At 44.9% G+C, this 21,149-nt stretch overlaps 1 long non-coding RNA gene across 1 annotated transcript in view; it reads right to left on the bottom strand.

The window, feature by feature from the left end:
• Window positions 1-9,623: 9,623 nt before the first annotated feature.
• The window catches only part of LOC138581372 (uncharacterized), a 271,817-nt gene continuing 260,291 nt past the window's right edge, over window positions 9,624-21,149 (bottom strand). Inside the window, exon 5 of the long non-coding RNA XR_011304539.1 lies at window positions 9,624-10,330. This is a non-coding gene — a long non-coding RNA (uncharacterized lncRNA). The remainder of the gene's footprint in view (window positions 10,331-21,149) is intronic.

Genomic DNA, 21,149 nt, shown 5'->3' with positions numbered 1-21,149 from the left:
ATGGAAACATGTACACAGATATTCAGTAAAAAAAAGGTGCGGTGTACAATACTAGAGATAATAGTTCATACAATTATTAATAACTACTAATAGTTGGTGACACAGTGCAAAAGAAGAAACCCTGACTTTGGACAAGCACAGAAATGATTCTTGACTGCACAAGTCTGTCTTCGAAAGGGTGTCTGTCATGTGTTATGACGTAGGGAAGATAATTTAGCTGGCAATGAAATCAAGCCACCAAAAGACAAAGCGTCAGCCAAAAAACTGTGATTGGGGCAAACGGCCTTCATCAGGACCATACATGGTTGTAGCTTTTCATTATTTATTGGCCAGAAGCAACAACTTTTATTATCCGTCTCAGCTCGTAGACCTTTTTTATTTGGGGTTCGGAGAGGTTTTGTTGCTTAATTAAAAAACCTTTTCTTTAATAACTATATGGCTCTTTGAATAGTGACGTGGCATCGTCACGGAAAATAGTAACTTAGACAAGCTTTCTTCTTGCTTGATGGACAGAAAGCTGATTCTACCTACCAGTACTTCTGAGTCAATGTTGGCATTGTATATTTCGATGAAAGTGAAGTTGTGCTGTTTGATTATTTCCTGGTTGCTCATGTAGACATGAAGTAACACGTATACTTTGCAAGTCCCAGACAGAACCATGTCCCCTATGGGACTAGGGGAATTATCAACAGATTCAGGTTCTTTTGATGCAGCAGAAACTTGAGATTAAGAACAATTTGTGTTTCTGACCTAACATCGGAATGTTTTATTTTGTTATGTGACACAAACTTTGAGGGCAACTCTTAAATGTGTTTGACTAATGTGAAGGGGAGGCTCTAGGGGGTCCACAAACTTTGACTCTCCAGATATTTTGGACTGGAACTCCCGTTAGACAAAGCCAGCATAATCAATGGTGAGGAATCATGAGAGTCATAGAGCCATAGGTTGTCATAGCCATAATCCTTGGCATCACAGACCTGGCTCTGGACTGGCTGGCCTCCTTCCTTTCTGATTGACCTTTCCAGGTTCAACTGGGCCATTTTCTCTCCTCCAACTTACTCTCCACCTGTGGTATCCCTCAGGACTCTAGTCTCTCGCCTTGGCTTTTCAACATCTACCTTTCCCCCTTAGCCTATTTGATCTCTACCTTCTCTCCCAACTTCCAGTGTTATGCAGACAACATGCAACTCTCCTTCAAGTTTCCCTCCTCTGCCTCCCCCTCTTCCTCTCTCATTCCTGACTGTCTGCTATTCAGGCATGGTGCTCTTCTAGTGATCTCTGCCTTAGTGCCAGTAAGACTGAGATCTTTCTCAATGGGACTCCAGTTCTCTCCTTCCCGCCTACACTCTGGCTGCCCTCCATGGGCCCTCTCCGCTCACCCTCCTGTGAGGGAAAAATCTTGGTGCCACCTTCGACTCCTCTCTCTCCTTCTCTCCTCACATCATGGACCTTGCCAAGAAGGCCCACTTTCAGCTCCACCTCCTTAGAGGCATTCTCCCTTTCTTCACCTTCCCCTGAAACTCAATATCTCCAGAGAGCTGGTCCTCTCCTGGCTGAACTACTGCAACAGCCTCTTCCTCAACCTACCTAAGTTCTCTCTTCTCTCCCTTCAACTAATCCAAGATAGAACTGACTTATCCTTGCCCTCAAGCCCAGGGTACAAATCTCCACCCCTAAAATTTCTCCACTGGCTCCTGGTTACTGCGAGGATCAAGTTCAAAACCCTCTGCATCATCCACAAGGATTTCTGGGCCCTGCAGGGAAATGTGATAGGGAATTACCTTTCCCTATTCTGAATTTCAACAAGGTAGCTCTGCATTTTATCATCCACATTTTAGCAAAGGTCTGAATTTTAACTAGGGCCAAGGGTGTGAGACTCACGTGGGAGCCTCAAGCTGTGTCTAATAGAAGTCAGTATTATAACGCATAAAGCACATACCAGCCAATTTGAATTTGACCCTGCACAACAGGTTTTATCATTTGCACCACACCACAGCAATGGACTTAATGGAATGAAACAAAAAATAACATACTAATATCCGAGGTCCCAATAAACTCCTCCCCTACTAATATTCAATGCAATTTAGATCATTGCTCATGAGTGAAAAACATGGGTGCATTGGGGTAAAGTGGCCCATTTCATACAATGTAAGGATATTTGAGCTGTGCAATGTCAACTGGAAATGTCGAATTAGATTTGTTTTGCGGTGAATACGTGACAGGGTTGAGATGCCAGTTGATTATTTAAACTTGTTCCTTTCTAGATTCATGAAAAAGGAGGAAATATCACAGAATGGACGTAACATCGGTCAAAGGCACGAAGGAAATCACATGTTATTTAATGGCCTGATTTGTCAAGAGGAGGTTCTTTGAATGACACATGAGTTTTAGAAAAAGGCCTGGAGCAGAAAGGACTGGGCCATTCACTGACTCACTGGCAAAGGGAACAGCAGGACTGGCAGAGAGCTGATTGCAGGGCTCTTTACCTCTTGCTGACTACGGGAGTAGAAAGGGTGGCTCGTTTGTTCCAGGCAAAAAGGGGAGTGGACGTGATAAGAGTTCTCCTGTTCTGTCCTTTCCAGCAGGTGAAAAAGGGGGCAGATCGCCGGCCGAGGCAGTGAAGGGCTGTCCTGACCTTTGTGGTCCGAGAATCTGCTAACCCCAACCGATCTAGGTAATTATGCAATAATTGCGGAGCGTGTAGTGTATGTGAGAAATGTTTTACAGGGTGTTGTGAGATAGAAATATGTTTGTTTTCTTAAAGTGATTCACAATCTATATTTTACGTTGATTCCTATTCATGAAGAAGGTTTTTGTCAAGATAAGAAGCTCATAGCTGCCAAGAATTGGGAGAGAAACATTCAAGGTTACATTAGACTGTGCGTTAGTCAGCCAGAAGCAAATGCGTAATGGAATATTATACTAGAAAAGCTGTTTAATATAATGTGTGTGAACTCCCTAATGAAATGTATTTATCCATGTTCAAGTATGTTACTGTAAAAAAATAGCACAGCATAATGCAACTGTTTGTTCATTTTCTGAATTTTAACATTTTATAAAGCTACAAAAGGAAAAAAACGAATTAGCCTCAGCTTTCTCATTATGTGTCTGAACTATTGTTTTAGCACATAGGCTGAGGTCCAAAAGGTCGTAAAGTAATTTTACTGCAGGCAGTAATTCACATTACCACGTGTGGTAAAACCTAAGGTAAATTGATCGTGGGAGTTGAGTTTTTCAGAAGTGCTATGCGTGTGTGTGTGTGTAAAACTATTTTGTGTTGTGAATTGATCAATGTATATTGAATTGCAAGCCAAAATGGCATAAAAGAGTGGTATTGTGCACAAGATACAGCGAGCAGATAAGAGTGTACTGAGTCCAGTGATTGCTTACCGTTAGTGACCCTGGTAAAATAATGATTAGGCCGTGATCTGAAGTTAGTCTCACTACTAACAAAATACCCCAATAAGTTTATCACAATATATTAGCAAGAGCTAACCAAAATGCTGCTATACCTAAATACCACAAAATAGCATGAGATACTAAATATAGACCAAAAAGATTTCTAACATCTTGGTGGATTGGCCAGGAATCGATAAAATAATTACTGGGCATGGCCTTGCATCACAAAGCATAACCATATTACCCACTCATTGTCAGAATTAGAGCTGTGACTAGTGCATTACTGTGTGCTGACTTGACTCCTGTGATAGTGTTATTGGCCAAAGTACCGCAGATTCAAGCTGAATTTTCAGAATTGGCAGATTACCTCGAAGTAAAGCTTTATGCTCATGCAAACTGGTCCTCGGAAAATTTGATAACATAAAAACGTAGGATTAGCACAGAAGTAGAAAAAAGAGGCCTTTGAAGGTATTTTTTTTTAATCAGATTTTATTGATTTTAAACATAAAACAACATTACACTGATCCCTCTGCAATACCGGGTAGGGATGTGGGGAAGGAGGGGAAAGTTTGGGAAAAGGGGTGGACTGGAGGGGAGCAGAACATATGCAAAATCTACATTTCCAGGTACATGTGATAGGATGTGGAGAGAGAGAGACAATCAATCAAGAAACAAAAACATTCAAAAACACAACTTCCGGGACCATGGTCCGACAGACGTCAACTTGACAACAGATGACCTCGTTGCAAAGGCTATTCTTGGCAGAGGCGTCTCCCCCACTCTCCCGGGGCAACTCTCAGTCACAGAGGCTGTGGAGCCATTCTTGTCGTTTAGCTAGCCTCTTCCCATCTTCTCCATATTTTGTCCGCCTTCTGCGGGCAACCCCTCGCGGCGTACACTCTATGTTCCATTATAGCGCATATGTCCACACCCGTGACCCACTGTTCAAAGCTTGGCGTACGTTCCGATCCCCACAGTTGCGCAATGTTCCGCCTGAGCACTGGTACCGCAGTCGACCAGAGCAATTTCTCATAACGGGAAAGGTCAGTGTCACTGGAGATCCCCAGAAGAAGGAGTTTTGGGCATCTCTGTATCTCTTTACCTATAACGCTAGACAGTTTATCACAGCATCTCTGCCAGAGCCGCTGTATCCTGCTACATTCCCACAAAATATGGAAAAAGGAACCTTCTTCACTTTTGCAGCATAGGCATCGTGCATCCCAGGATTTGCCCCAGCGGAAGAGAGCCACTCTCGGGTAGTAGGTGTGGTGATTTGAAGGTATTTTTGATGAACGAAGTATTGTGCAGGTGTGTCTCCTTAGACTGTTCAGAGCGCCAGAACGCACATAGGAAAAGAATTGCATCATCAGACTGTGCGCAAAACTTTGGTTTCTGCTACACAGATCCACAAAAATGCAAGGGAAAGACAGAGAAGTCATTAGCAAATTACAGCGCAGTTTGGACAATGAATGGGATCAGGTGCAGCAATTGAAAGCAGAATTAAAGCAGAGAGAGCTAGACACAGAACTGCAAACCAAATGTAGCAAGCTTGCTATTCAATTGGCTCAGAGAGAGACTAACTTAATGAGAGTGGGCAAGAATGAACCCATTTAAAAACAATATTGGATGATATAAGGCAAGATAAAGATGTTGCAGTTGCCGAAATTCAAAAATTAGAGAAGATAACAGGGAGAAAGATTAGGTATCCCATGCTATGGAACAGGAGATATTTAAAATATTGGATGAAAATAAAAAAAAAGCCAATGCACTTGACCATTGTCAGACACAGATCAATGAATTACAAGCAACAATCAATAAGGTCAGGGATGAGAATGCTGCTCTCTGTCATGAAGCAGAACAGCTTCATGGACAATGCAAAAACCTGGAACAGCAAATATTTCGTTTCAAGTCTCAGGAAAAGTGACAGTGTGCTACATTCACTGGAGCTGAACTCAATCACAGCTGTAGCCAAGGAAATGTACCAGCAGCTGTCCCCATGGCCTCACCTTGTTATAACCCAATGTTAGGGTCTGAATCACATGCAAATATTCACACACATTCCTACCCACAAGAGAACAGGAATGAGAAACAAAATGACACGTACCAGAATCCACCCTGTAGTCCTTTAAAAATTATGAAATCTATCAAGACTTTGATTAAATGATTCAAAAGGGAGGGGACTGTTGTATGGAAAACCATTTAGAGGCTGTTCACGATATATATTCAAAGCCCTTGAGATTCCTAGGGAACAATATAGGCAGTACTTTCACCTCACTCTTGATACAGCATTTGGTAGTGTTATTCGTGTTCTTAGTGAACAGGAGAATTTGTCATGGGCAGACTTTGAGAAGGAGATGAGACACCAATTCTCACCTTACCAGTCTATACAGGAAGTCAAGAAAGCTGCTTATACTATGATGGCAAAGCAAAATGAGTCTCCTCATTAGTTCTTTCAAAACTTAAAAAGAGCCTTTTCATACTTTGTTGTGACCGTAACCCTAAATCTGTAGAATTTAAAACTGCATACTTTTATGGTCTCCAAAAATATATTGTCTCCAGATTAATTTGTGAGTTTTGCAAGGAAAAACCACTAGAATGGATAATAGAACAGGGGGCCAAACTGTATGAAGTGATATTTAGTCATAAAGAGGAAGGGCTTAAGAATAAATAGGCAAAACCAAAGTCTAATGTATCCATATTAGCGATTTTGGAGGTGAAGTCTGTAAAGATGCCACTAGAATCAGGCCAAACTCAGGCAAAGAATGACATGACACCTAATCAAAGTGGCGTGCCTCCACAGATATCACCCCAAACTCCTATGTTCCAATCGATTGATCCCAGCATTAGAAGTTCTTACATTAGTCCTTGATATCTTGTGGGATTTCGCCATGATATGCCAGGCCTAAATAATAATCCAAATAAAATTTACAAGGGCCCATACCAGACATTAGGGGCTCAGATTAGATTTGACCATAACAAAATGGTGATTGGCCACCAGGAAAGACCAAGCTATGGGGATAAATTAATTGAAAATGGAAACTGGCATAGGGAACAGTTCCAACTAAATGAAAGACAAAATATGAATTATGTACCTCGCCAATATAATCAGTTACCACCCACTGGTCGGCCATGGTGAAAGGATGGTCACTCCACTGAACAGGGGGACCCTCTGCATCCCCTCCATGATTTTTTACACCTGGGGACCCAGGCACTGGAGACAGGACAGAGACAGAGGCTGGAAACGGAGGCCCATGCAGTTGCTTCAAAAGTCATCTTTAATGCATGTTCACAAGGCACGAAACACAGCAGCTCTGTTACGGTCACCTGGTCTCTGCGGGGGCGTTGGGGTACGGTTGGAGCTCTCCCCGGAGCTGGCTCCCTCAGATCACTTCTCTACCCCAACTGCTGTCTTTTCATGGACCCGGAAGGCTGGACCTGTTCCTGGGATAAGATGAGAGGCAGTGAGGATAGCGTGGTGGAGTTGCAATTCCCCTCTGCCCTTTCGTGCCAAAATGTAGTGCATAGAAGTTTACCCATGCAGGCTCACCTGTTTATACATAAGGATGAGCTCTCCGTTCTGCTTCCTTCAGCAGGGGCGCTGTAGATGGACCTAGTTGCGTCACTGGTCCAAATGGTGGAGGTCCAGACCAGCTGCGACCATTCCGTCTTGATGGTAAGTGTTTATGACTATGATTATTGCCCATATTCTTTGTAGTAATGCAGTCCCAATGAATATAGTTTGTAACAGTATATTGTTCTCTCTTCCCTGTAGTGATGAAGATGACCCAGGAGCGCGTGATGGTGAAAGGAGTCTGCTCCGGATGCTCCACCTCAGGTAAGTAGGCAGTTCCTGAAGCTGCACCTAGTTCATGAGTAGTGCTGCTTTTAGCCTGTTAAAGTCTATGCGACCGCTCACCTTATGTCTCTTATTCCCTTTGAAGGCGCGACTGGTCGGCAAAGGCCTGGCGAGCGAGTTCCGACTCTTACTGGTGGCCAGAGGTGAAGATCCACGTGGAGGCTGCACCCGATGAGGGCCCCGTGTTGGTGGAATTCGGAACAGGTAAGGATGCTGGGTGGTACCTGCAGAGGATGCCAGAAGACAGGTAAGATGAATGCGACTGTGGCAGAGTCAGGAGCAGATGGCAGTGCTTCTCATGATGGTGTGCCCTCAAGGTAAGATTTGCGTGGCGACTGAAGGATGGGAAGCCAATGACAGCGCTTCCAGCGATGGTGTGGCCGTCAGGTAAGGTGTGCACACCGACTGCAGAGTGGGAAGCAAATGGCAGTGCTTCCGGCGATGGTGCAGCTGAATCCAGGTAAGATGGTCGAGGTATCCGGAGACTGAAGATGCATGTGTTGAACCAGGTAGGTGCGGTTCTGGAGGGTTCCGGAGACTGAAGGCGCATGTGCTGAATCAGGTAAGAGTCTTCTGAAAGGCGGTAAGCGTTACGCTGCTCTCGGCAGACTAACGCGAAGCACCGGTATGCGGGTGGGTCTGGCTTATATCGCCTGGCCCCAGCCACTCCCTGTCCTAAATCTCCCCCGTCTCACCTGTGATCGGGATCTCCCTTGTTCGGCCGCAGGACTCTTCCTGTGGATGGTTCGGGTCTTGAATAGGCTCGCCCGAGCCTCGTCAGGTTGCAGGACGCGTTCAGAGTTCCGGGAAGTTTGTGGTTCCAGGGTATCCAGGATTAGCGAAGAACGAGTAAGTAGGGGGGGAAATCCAGGAACAGGATAAAGGCAAGGAAGGTAGCAAGAGGATCAAAGGAAATCAATATAGAGAGTAAGCAGACGTCGGGTCACTACCGAAGATAGCGTTGAGACGCGCGGACCCGCAGGGGCGTGACCAATTTACAGTACGTGCCACGACGTGAAATCTAGTGCGTAGCACGGAGCTTGGTGCAGCCATGTTGGGAGGAAGAAGGAGTACAAGCCCTTCGTGACAATGACCATGAGGTCCAGAAGAGGCAATTTCGCCGGGCCATGACACTCCCTTTAGGCCTCGCCTTGTGGCCCCACCTTGCTCCTCCTTCTGTCTTCTGCACGTGCCTTCCTTGTGATTATAGGGCCCCACCCGGCCTTGTTGCACTTGCCTTCGATGTTCTGTGTGCCAAGCACACTTTGAAATGAGCTTGGTGCCATAGGCGCCAAGACTAGGTCCATTGGGACCCTGTATGAAGTGAAGCACTGGGCTCCTGCCCAGTAGCCATGACAAGCACCGAGCTCCCAAAATCATTGTGCGTTCATACACTTTTGAGACTGATGCAACATTACATACAATTGCACAATACAAATATGATTGGTCCCTTCAACCAGAAATAAACCCCTACTTGTCTGTGATTGGTTGGCTGAAATGTCCTTCACCAAGCCCGCTTCACCTTGGCAAGCATTATTTGACTAACACATAATCTGATATGCTTGCGTGAGACTCAGCTAGAACTCATTATAAATCCTTTATCGCCACAGTATAGCCTGCCAACTACACTTGGCAGGCTATACTGTGGGAACCGTCATGAGTTAATCTTATTTTTTGCTAACTAAGTAGCTACTTGCTCTAATTGGTAGCTTTCCCAGGCATTTAGCTGGTCCACTATCCATCACTGTCTTCATTTCCTGCCAGGAAATTCTAAATATACCCCACCAACATACTTGTCCACAGTGAACTGCTGCCAAATAATATTCCACATCAGAATGATTACGCTATTTTATCATCTGCTTGCAAAAAACCATTTTATATTTGGCATCCATCTTAGAATTCATCTGAACTTGCTTAGCCTAGAGACTCGGCCATACTACCAAACGGCGAACTAATCTACTTTTGTGCATAACTCTTTTTCTATCCAGTTCCCAGACTACATTTTTAGATATTGATGATGTGTGTGTAATACTTGAGACATCCTCCACTGTCTGGGGCATTCTGACCCAAAGAAATGTGTGTCACCCCATATGTACCTTTTGTCTTCAAAAAGCTCTATATTTCTGGTTTTTGCAATACTGGAACCATGGATCAGCCTGACATGTTACCTGTATTCAGTTTGTGGGGGAGGGGTCTAGGACCTTCTCTACACTACCCCCTCTGGTCTGTATTTAGACACCTATTCAATACACGACCACTACACCCAATGTCCACCCTCCCCCATATTCAGTTTACCTATGCATCCCTGTCCCAGTCTACCCCCTCAGTGTGGTTATTTGTCTCAACATGGGAAGCATCATAAAAAACATTTCTACAGACTCATAAATAACTTTAATCATATTGCATTCTCCTAGTCTAAAACATATGTGCATCCTTACAGAATACCTTTATGTGCTTTTATCTGAATCACAACTCTATTACTCAATGAAATATAAACAAATTATACACAACAGGCGATTTCGGCCACTATAAGAATCGAGAGAAATCATTCCTCGAGGGAACCCATCAGCACATTTTGTCCACATGTGACGTTTACTGCACACTTTTTCCTTCCTCCCACCCCATGACAGGTCCTTGTTTCCCATTCTCTTCCCCTTGCAAATTCTTAATGCTTGTCTTCTTTTTTCCATTCGTCTCCTATTGACACGTTGTCCACCTGATTCATGTCGGTTTAGCATCCACGGACCATCTTTGTAGTAATTCTATTTTGTATTTGTCCATTTAGGCTGCTTTGCAGCAAGTTTTATGGGCCCTTTGATTTTTAGGCCAGTCCTTTTAATGTTTATTGTTCATGTCATTATAGGGTACTGACACTCTTAGTTTGTTCATTTGAAATCAGATAGTCAATGGGGGGAATTCGATTGTTTCTGGGGAACACAAGGATGGGGGAGTTTTGTAGGAATCATTTTTCGAAAAAACTGTAGCTGGGCATCTGGCTGGGTCTATTGATTTTTTCTCTCTGCTCGCAGGATTTGTTGCCATCAATCTCCTGGTGTATAGGTTTCTCTCATCAATCTGTAATATAAAACTGAATTAGTTTCTTTTAAAAAATAAGTGTATTTAAAAGTTTATTTTAAAAAATAAGTCCTATTCAAACCCAACCCTTAAAAAGCTATGTGTTTTTTTTAAACACTCTTGCCTCCTAAACAATCTGTACTGCATTTTCTCAATTTCTAATATAATAGGATGGCTGCTCCTTTCTCTCTTTTCACACATCTTGGTGTCAATTTATATTTAGATTCATACTGACTGATATTGGGACTTGGCTATGATCTGAGGCTATATAATATATACACCTGTCTGTGGCTGGCATTGCCCTGCTTTCTCATGGGATTTTTGTTCAATATCTGCACAGCATACTTAAAGCAAACGTTTCCTCTATGGTCGACATTCTCAACGTCATTTGGTCTCTCTCTCTTTATAAAACATAATAAACAAAAAACAAACAACATAACAGATTCAACATTTCTTTTTCTACAAAAATGGGATGTCTTCTTGTTTAATTGCTCCTCCCCTGTCTTCTTGGTGCATCCACAGTTGAAGAAGATGATGCTGGTATGGGTTCTTGCTCTCTGTAGAAAACCAAAATAGAGGCAAAGTTGTATTGGGACTGGCAATGTGGTCAGGTTCTTTCCCTAGCGTATACCCTTGCTCCTTTCTGTTAATCAAGAAATATTTACTGCAGTCATTTCCTGACACTCTCAGCCCACTAAAATGTAGGCTTACTTTTCTGTCCCCAAAGATACATTCGTGCACATAGAAACAATGTATCATTAGTGTAGCACTCATGCCTGTCTTTCTTTCTAGTTTTTTCTACCATGCTGAACATTTTCTCTGTACTTTTGAAGTCCTCCTTCTGCAAGCGTGGGACCACTGTCTTCTTTTTTCTTTGCTGTGCCTTTATTCTTTTGAGACATAATTGATATATTCTGCCACTTGCCGCTTGCCCTACACTAATCTTGCCTTCCACTGTTATTTGGAACCCAGCACTGTTCCTATTAAATGTATGCGAGTGTGACATATAAGAAATACATTGATTTTGCCTGCCCAAAATATTTCATACAAAATATTTCATACATTTTGCCAATGATACCCATTTGGCATCTTGCCATTTACCAGAATTTCAAAAAGGTTACTCCGCCTTCTATCCAAAGTCTTCCTTATCCTTGATGTTAGATATGGCTATACTTGCATATACTGTCAAGCACCTCACTTCGTGGTGCCTGCTGCCCCGGGTTCATTTACAAGGCGGCCATTATGGGTGCCGCCACGTATCTTCTGTGCATACAGTAGCGGTCTAGTAGTTTTCTCTTAGCGCGCAGGGAGTCTTATAGTCCACACCCTCCCGGCGTGCTGCGCATTGAAACCGCTTCAGTTCCGGGTTCCTTCCGAGCCTGTAGCGTCTTTGGTTTGCTGCGCTAAGTTTTCCATTTTTCCTTACCCACACTAGGTATTCCTTCTTGCTCTTGCTCATTACTTTCTCTCGGCCTGCTGCTTGCCTTGTTTTCCTTCGTTCTGTTTCCCGTCTCTCTCTCTCTCTCTCTCTCTCTCTCTCTCTCTCTCTCGCTCGTTCCACTCTCTCTTACCTGGCATCTCTGTGTTTTCTTCCTTGGAGTCCTACCTTTCGGTGTGCGTTGTTCACCGCTTCCAGTTCCTGTGTTGCTCTGTTGTTCTGGAAGGTCTTCCCCGTCATCGGTCCGGATTTCATTCGAGTCTGCGGAGCCCACCTTCCATCTCCAGCTGGGGTTTTTTATGGCGTACGGCTTTTTCCCCATTAGTCCCTTTCCCGGGAAGGGGCCACTGGTAACGTTGTTTTCAACTATCCATTGTGGCTTCTCTTCAGGAGAGTGACACTGTCCACAAAAAAAAGATAGAAAGAAAGAAGAAGAAGGACTATCTCTCCAGGAGACCGTATGTAGAGGCTACTTCTGATTCTTGGTTGTCAGGTGAGGAGGAGGTTGAAGAGGGGAGGTCAGGATCTTGGGAGTCTTCAGCCCGGGTGTCTGACAGTTTGCAACGCCAAAAAGGAAATATGGCTACTGCAGAACAACTCCAAGAGATGGTGGCTGCAGTCCAGAACCTCTCTGCTCAGGTACGTAACCTCTCGTTGGTGGTGCAAAACTTAAAGGCAGAAAACTCAGTTTTGAAGCAGCTGGTTACAGTCCCAGAACCCAGACAGGTCGACTTGCCTCCAATGCCTCTTCCTTCTGGCAAATTTGATGGGACTCCTAAACTGTTAAAGGAGTTTTTGGATGCTTGTAACGTGTATTTCACCTTCCGTCCTAATGCATACACTACAGGCAATTCCCGAGTTGGGTTTGTCATCTCAAACATGTCAGGAAATGCATTAGCCTGGGCTACCCCTTTAGTCACCAGAGCTGATCCTGCACTTCAAGTTTATAATGCATTTCTGACTCTACTCAAGCAAAATTTCGAAAGACAGGAGATATCATACACTGCTTGTGAAGACCTCCTCGATATACGCCAAGGACAAGCGGATGTTCTCTCCTACATCTCGACTTTTAAAAGACTGGCAACTGAGACGGGGTGGTCGGAGCAGTCCCAATCCGTCATCTTCAGACAAGGTCTTCGAGAGGACATAAAGGATGAGTTGGCAAGATCCCCGAGACCTGCTACATTGTCTGACTTACAGTCCTCGGCCCTACAGATTGAGTACAGAATTCAGGAGAAAAAGCAGGAAAGACATCGTCATCGCTCCTCAGCCTTTGCTACTGACCTTCCGCCTCCTCCCTCATCCGTCAATACACGCACAGAGGAACCTATGCAGATTGGAACCACCAGACCATCACTTACTCCCGAAGAGAGTAAGAGAAGAAGGGAGAAGGGCCTATGTGCCTATTGTGGCTCTGATCAGCATCAAATCCGGAATTGCACCGAGATTCCTTCTCAGAAATCGGGAAACGAACACACTTAGTCCTAGGAAGGACGGGACACCGAGGGGTTTCATCTAGTCCCTATGTTTCGCTGTCTGCAGCCCCAACTAACCAGTCAGAAGACTCAAGACTCATGATACTCAAGGTCACGCTTTGTGTGGATCAGCGCCAAGTGGAAGCACTGGCCCTTTTAGACTGTGGTCCTGCGGGAAATTTCATCGATACCATTTGGGCCAACAAGGTAGGGTTACAGAGAGTGGATAGAAAGGAAGACAAGAAGGTAGAAGGGGTAGATGGTAGCCCGCTCAGCTCTGGGCCCATTACTCAAACCACCAAACATCTTTGACTTCTGGTACACCAACATTCAGAGGAGATTCAGATTGACATTATCAGAGCAGCACATTTTTCTGTGATTCTCGGCATCACATGGCTGCGAAAACACAACCCAGTAATTGACTGGTCTACTAACAGCTTGAGTTTTGAGTCTCTTTACTGCATGAAGAATTGTTTGTGTAATCTCCTTTATCTGGAACCAAGAACTCACACTCCACCTCCGACAGATACCATTGGGGTCCATTCACTTCCCATTGGGCTGGCGGAATTTGAAACAGTCTTTGCCGACACCACACCAATGGAGTTACCACCCCATCATCCAGAAGATTGCTCCATCGACCTAATACCCAATGCTCTAGTGCCCTTTGGTCGCATGTTTGCCTTATCCCAACTGGAGAAGAAGGCCCTTCGCTTATATCTGGACGAGAATCTACAAAATGCTCTCATTAGACCTTCCAAATCCCCCGCTGGGGCTCCACTTTTCTTCATGCCCAAGAAAGACTCCAAAGATCTCAGACCTTGCATAGATTAACGAGGGTTGAATAAGGTGACGATACGGGATCGATATCCCATGCCTCTCATAGCTGACATCATTGAGGCAGTTCAGGGTGCCAAAATCTTCACGAAGTTAGACCTCTGCAGCGCCTACCATTTATTGAGAATCCGTTCCGGCGATGAATGGAAAACAGCATTCCGCACTCCATTCGGACTATTTGTGTATCATGTGATGCCCTTTGGGTTAGTCAACGCCCCAGCTATTTTTCAACGATTCATGGACAGAGTGTTCTCCGATTTAATGTATGTGTCAGTTATCATCTATCTGGATGACATATTGGTGTTTTCTCGAGATGCCACAGAACACAAGACACACCTCACAGACATTCTACACCGGTTAAAGACAAATCAACTTCTTGCCAAGAAAGAGAAGTGCATTTTTGGAGCAGACCAGGTTCCCTACCTGGGTTGTATACTGTCGGCTCAAGGGGTACAGATGGACAAGAAGAAGATAGATGCCATTCTCCACTGGCCGTCACCCACATCTGTCAAGGAAGTTATTCCAAATTTCTCAGAGGCAGTTCTGCCCATCACTAGACTGCTTAAGAAGTCTTTGGTTCCTTTTGCATGGGACTCTCTGGCAGAAGAGAGCTTTAATCACCTTAAAGGTTTGTTTTGTAGTGCTTCCATTCTCCGTCACCCTATACAAGATAAACCTTTTGTCCTGGAGACCGATGCTTCTGCATCCGCTATTGGTGCAGTCCTGTTGCAGGAACAAGACTTGGAGGAACATCCTATAGCCTACCTTTCAAGAACACTCACAGAGAGCCAACGGAATTACTCGGTAATAGAAAGGGAACTCTTAGCCATGAAGTTGGTCTGTGAAGAGTGGAGGCACCTGTTGCAGGGAAGTTTGCATCCTTTTACCATTAGAACTGATCATAAGAACGTACAGGTTCTCCAGAATTTTGGATTGCGTAAACTCAAGGCAGGCCCGCTGGGCTAATTTTTTCGCTCAATATGATTTTCGTATCACCTTTATTCCTGGAAGCCAAAACACTCTAGCAGACGCTTTGTCCCAAAAAAGAGACAACTCAGGTCTCTATTGTCCTCCCTTAGAGAAGCTTTTTCCAGGAACCAGAGTGCTATATCAAATCTCAACTTTCTTACAACAGGTCAAAGAAGCCACTGTATCTATGACTCCCATTTCTCCCATGGAAAGGATCGTTGAGAGAGAGGGTCTGTGGTTTAAATGGCATTGATTATACATACCCACAGAATCCCTACGCCGTCGGGTTTTGTTTTGGTGTCATGACCATAAGATTGCAGGACATCAAGGTCAAGCTGGTACGATGGATCTCATTCGCCGTGCCTTTTATTGGCCTGAAATAAGGACTGATGTCATTCGATACATTAAATCATGCAGAGTGTGCAATCGGAGCAAGAATAGCACTTCGAAACCTTTGGGTCTATTAGAGCAGAGCCCTGTTCCAGATCGCCCTTGGAGTCATATCTCCACGGAATTTATTGTCGATTTACCCAAGTCCCAGAACTGTACTTGTATAATGGTCACTGTCGACACTTTGAGTAAACTAGCTCATTTCGCCCCACTACCTGGAGTTTCTACTGCCAAAGAAATGGCGGTAGTTTTTGTCAGAGACATTTTCTGGTTACATGGGCTTCCAAAAAAGATCATTTTTGACAGAGGAAGTCAGTATATTTCAAAGTTTTGGTCTGCCCTGTGTCAAGAGTTGGGTATTGAGCGCACATTATCTTCCGGATTCCACCCACAAACTAATGGGCAGACGGATAGAGTTAACGGTACTCTGGAACATAACCTTCGCAGTTACATCAATCGAGAACAAGATGATTGGGTTACCTTGCTTCCCACAGCGGAGTTCACTTATAACAACTCTCGTCACTCAGCCACTGGGTTCACCCCGTTTTTGTGTACCTATGGACTCCATCCCCGCACATTCCTACCTAATTGGACCAGGCATTCAAATATACCTGCAGTAGGAGATTCCTTATCCCGAATACAAGAAGCTCATCAAACGGCAAAGGCCAGTCTCGAAGACAGTCAAGGTCGTACAAGACCCAAACTGACTGCCACCGCTTGCAGGTGCCGGAATGGAAGGTGGGCACTAGGGTATGGCTCTCCCCTAAATTTTTGCCACGATGGACTCGCCCCTCTAAGCTGTCACCTCACTTTATTGGTCCCTATACCATTTTGGCAAAGATCACTCCTGTAGCCTATCGTCTCAAACTTCACCCTTGTTTACAACAAGTACATCCTGTGTTTCACTCCTCTTTACTTAGGGAGGCTACATCTGCATTTCCTCTTTGTGCTACTCCACTAAGGGCACCTTCTTCTGCTTATACCGAGCTGGAATACGAGGTATCCCAAATCAGAGATTCTCTGTATCAGAGGGGTCGTCTTGAGTATCTTGTACATTGGAAGGGGTACTCAGAAGCAGAAGATTAATGGGAACCTTCCTCGTACATACAAGCCCCAGTCCTACTTAGAAGGTTCCACCGGGCTCATCCTGGCAAGCCAGGAGGCTCGTGATGCAGGCGGGGGGCATACTGTCAAGCGCCTCACTTCGTGGCGCCTGCTGCCCCGGGTTCATTTACGAGGCAGCCATTATGGGTGCCGCCACGTATCTTCTGTGCATACTGTAGCGGTCTAGTTGTTTTCTCGTAGAGTTCAGGGAGGCTTATAGTCCACGCTCGCTCTGCGCGCTCCGCGTTGCAACCGCTTCAGTTCCGGGTTCCTTCCGAGCATGTAGCATCTTTGGTTTGCTGCACTAAGTATTCAATTTTTCCTTACCCACACTGGGTATTCCTTCTTGCTCTTGCTCATTACTTTCTCTCGGCCTGCTGCTTGCCTTGTTTTCCTTTGTTCTGTTTCCCATCCTCCCTCTCTCTCTCTCTCTCTCTCTCTCTCCCTCTCTCTCTCTCTCGCTCGTCCCACTCTCTCTTACCTGGCATCTCTGTGTTTTCTTCCTTGGAGTCCTACCTTTTGGTGTGCGTTGTTCACCGCTTCCAGTTCCTGTGTTGCTCTGTTGTTCTGGAAGGTCTTCCCCGTCATCGGTCCAGATTTCATTCGAGTCTGCGGAGCCCGCCTTCCATCTCCGGCTGGGTTTTTTTATGCCGTACAGCTTTTTCCCCATTAGTCCCTTTCCGGGGAAGGGGACACTGGTAACGTTGTTTTAAACTATCCATTGTGGCTTCTCTTCGGGAGCGTGACATTGTCCACAAAAAAAAAGAAAGAAAGAAGAAGAAGGACTATCTCTCGAGGAGACCGTATGTAGAAGCTACTTCTGATTCTTGGTTGTCAGGTGAGGGGGAGGTTGAAGAGGGGCGGTCAGGATCTTGGGAGTCTTCAGCCCGGGGATCTGACATATACATGCTATTCTGTACCCACTCCTGTTTGCACCTGTCTTGGGAACATGCTATATATTTGAATGGCTGTATCCCTTACTGCCCTAATAATGATCAATAGTGTGTTCACACTCTTGCGGTGTAAACTGATACTTACCTCTTTCTTCTCTACCTGTTCACTAAATACTTACTTTTGTCATAATATAATGTTTCTTCCCATTATGCTTGCTATTCCCTGCTAAGGTCATGTAGATATTCTTCTCATTCTCCAAAGATAATAATAATTTTCATCCGTAAAACATAAATCACCCTCATCATATGCATTTAAACAACATTTTGTTACTTACTCTCATATGTTCTTTAGTCAAGTTCTATAAAAAATGTCTCTCATATTATCAAATCGATCTTGGTCATCCATACTCCTCTGGCCCTTCATTAATCACACTGTCTCTTTTATTAAAATACACTACACTATTCATTTATAACCAACACCATCCATTGTGCTTTTTGCTTACAAATCTGGATACCTTATCCACTTGTTTTTTTGTGCTGTTTTTAATAGCCATTATTTATTTATTTATTTGTTTGTTTATTTATTTATTTCATCCCCTGAATTATCATCAATCTTTTTAGTTTTAAGCTTCTTACACTTGTGCTTTTATCCCTATCTATTTACGATTGGCCTGCATGAATTGGTCTAATTACAATGCAAAACCCTCATATGTTTCATATTATATCTGCCGTATGCCCAGCCACACCACCACGTGTATCTGCAGAGAAGCATTTTGCGTGGAAGCCGCCAAGATGGCCGCCGAGGGAAACCGGGGCCTGTATGTGCCTCACGTTGCCTGGACAACCACAGCTCCAATCCTATTGGCTGCCTGTTAGGCCTTTAGCCAACACAGAAGACCGGGGCAGGCGTAAGCCGGCCCCCAGCCAAGGCCCACTGATAAGGCTCCTGTCCCTAGCCTGAAGTCATCACTCACTTTCTCGTATCCCCAGGAGGGCTCATCCAGCATCTCGGCTGCAGGAGCAGCACACAGACACCAGCCGGCACTTGCCATCCCCAGGTAAACTCTCACTGCTATCTTTGCCCAGCAAGTAGCGAGTCGCTACGAGATTTGACCTCCTGTGAGATCCTATTATATATATCATAATATATCCAGCCCGCTGCATAAAGCAGGGATCTGTCGTATGGACAGCCACACCACCACATGTATCTGCATAGATGCATTTTGCGTGGAAGCTGTCAAGACGGCCGCTGAGGGAAATCGGGCCTGTTTGTGGCCCATGTTGCCTGGACAACCACAGCTCTGATCCTATTGGCTGCCTGTTAGGCCTTTAGCCAACCCCGAGGACCGGCAAGCGTAAGCCAGCCCCCAGCGAAGGCCCACTGATAAGGATCCTGTCCCGAGCCTGTCAGAGCCGAGAAGACCACAGGAATGTGCTCAAACTCTGTCTCTTCTCCTACTATAAACTGCCTTGTTCCAGTAATCTATTGTAAGACTGTGACCTCGCTACCCCTCCTACATGGTAATCCTCTTGACATATTGTTCTGCAGAGGTGTTAATTTCAATTCTTGTTATCCATCGTTCCACAGTTACAGTGCGTAGATACCTACCTTAACCTAAGTTCTTGAACCAGATTCCATGCGAAAAATATCCTTACCTAAATAGTACATTGCCTGGTCAGTCTATTGTATTGGGTGAAGGCCACCACACACTAAGTTTGCCGCCTATGTGCATCTCCCTATGATGGCTTCAATTCTGAGGTTAATGCCATCCTGTGTGATCGCTTGACCTGCCAGTCAGCTCAAATGTGAAATGCTGCTGCTTTTATTATAACTTTGATGTATGACTCTCCTGTACCGTTTTAGGGTTCGCCCAGCTGATGTGCCTATTCAGCTGCGCCGAATAGTAAGGTGGTTAATAATCCATTTGATTGCACTACGGCTCATTCTTTTTATGTCTGAAATGTCGCTGCTGTGATATCAACACTTCCTACTAATTGTTTTACCCTTTATTGTTCCCAAAAAGTATGATATGCCAAAATTCCACATCATTATTACTTTGCCTAGCCATCCATTGTGAATACAACACCATGAATTTAGCACTAAGTGTTAGCCATAGTTGCCTGCATCCAGCACTGTTTGTTATTTATTGCTGCCTGCCTTCTGCACTGTTTGTTAGTTATTGCTGGCTGCTGCCGCACAGCCCAACTCTACGCACCCACCACACCTCCCCCTGTGACATGGCCATTTCGATTAGGAGCTCACTGGACACCTCCTTCACACCCCTCCTACCTGCATACTCCAGCTCATCCAAACTACCACACCCTCGGTGGAGAGATGCCACAGCCAGCACCCATGATTTCCTGGCCCACACATTTACCATGCTTAGATCCTGTACCAAACCACTACAATTCCAGGTTTGCCCAAGGCCAACTGAACTCAGGAACCTCATGCTGGGCGGGCGGTCTTCACGTTTCTCTGCCCCACTTTGCTCAGTCTGCCCATCTAAACTTGATCCAACCGCTGACTCATTGCTCCCCGCGTCCAGCAAAAAAACATCCCCAGCTGGGCCTACGTTGCTCCAGGAGAAGAAACTCACCAGACCCAAGGGTCACCCACCTCATGCCATCCACCACACAATCCTTGCTAACCCACCAGGTGCCACCATTGCTCAACCTAAATCACTTATTTGCCCACACACCACTAAGCAAAGCCCACTTGTATGTATGTATGTATGTATGTACTTATGCTTGTATAGCGCCGGTAGCCCGCAGGCATCAGGGCGCTTGGACAATACAAACAGATAAAGTGAGAGACAGGGCCTCACCCATTCCTAATCCTGTGCTAGCATGAAAACCTAAAAGAGTACATTTTTTACTAAAAACTGTGTGTTTTGAGACGTTTCCTGTTCTCAGAGCCTCTGGCAGGTTATTCCATTGTTGTGGGGCCAAGACCACAAAGGACCTGCCCAGACCAGATTTCAGTCTGAATTTGGGAACGACCAGAAGGCCCATACCTTCCGATCGCAGCCGTCTGTGAGGAGCGTAGGGGACTATGCTTTTCTTTAGATAACCTGGGGCTTTGCCATATAGGCACTTATGCACCAGAGTGAGAGTTTTACATTTTATCCGCTCCTCAACTCTGAGCTAATGAAGGGATACTATTTGACTCGTTACGTGGTCCCTTCTTTTCAGGTTTTTGACTAGCCTTACCGCATCATTTTGAATAACTTGGCATCTAGCCAAGTCCTTAACAGTAGCCCCTATTAATAAAGCATTCCCGTAGTCTAGCCTTGACAGGATGATGGCTCTGGCTATTGTGGCCAAATTTGTTTCGTTCAGGAAAGGATTTATGGCTGTAATAAGCCTGAGGTAGTAGGCCGTGTTCTTTTGAAGGTAATAGGTCTGCGCCTCAGAGTTAACCACTGAGTTGACCATCATACCCAGGGTTTTGACTTGGGAGGAAACTTGAATCTTAGCGTCCTTAATCTGAAAGGACTTATATTCCCCTCCAATTTTGGCTAACTGACGATTTGAACCAAAGATCATCAATTCAGTTTTTGTGCCATTAAGACACATCCAATTAGCCTGCATCCACTTGTTAATTATCCTATAGACTTTACCAGTTATGACACTATCAGCATTGTGATTTCCACTCAGCTCTAGAATGAGCTGTGTGTCATCAGCGTAGTTCGTGAAAAACACTCCGGCCTTTACAA

The sequence above is a fragment of the Ambystoma mexicanum genome, chromosome 3p, assembly GCF_040938575.1.
Source record: "Ambystoma mexicanum isolate Mex_15411 chromosome 3p, UKY_AmexF1_1, whole genome shotgun sequence".
In the NCBI taxonomy this organism is placed as follows: Eukaryota; Metazoa; Chordata; class Amphibia; order Caudata; family Ambystomatidae; genus Ambystoma; species Ambystoma mexicanum.
Note: the sequence above shows the minus strand (reverse complement) of the source record. Positions and strands in the feature narration are given on the sequence as shown.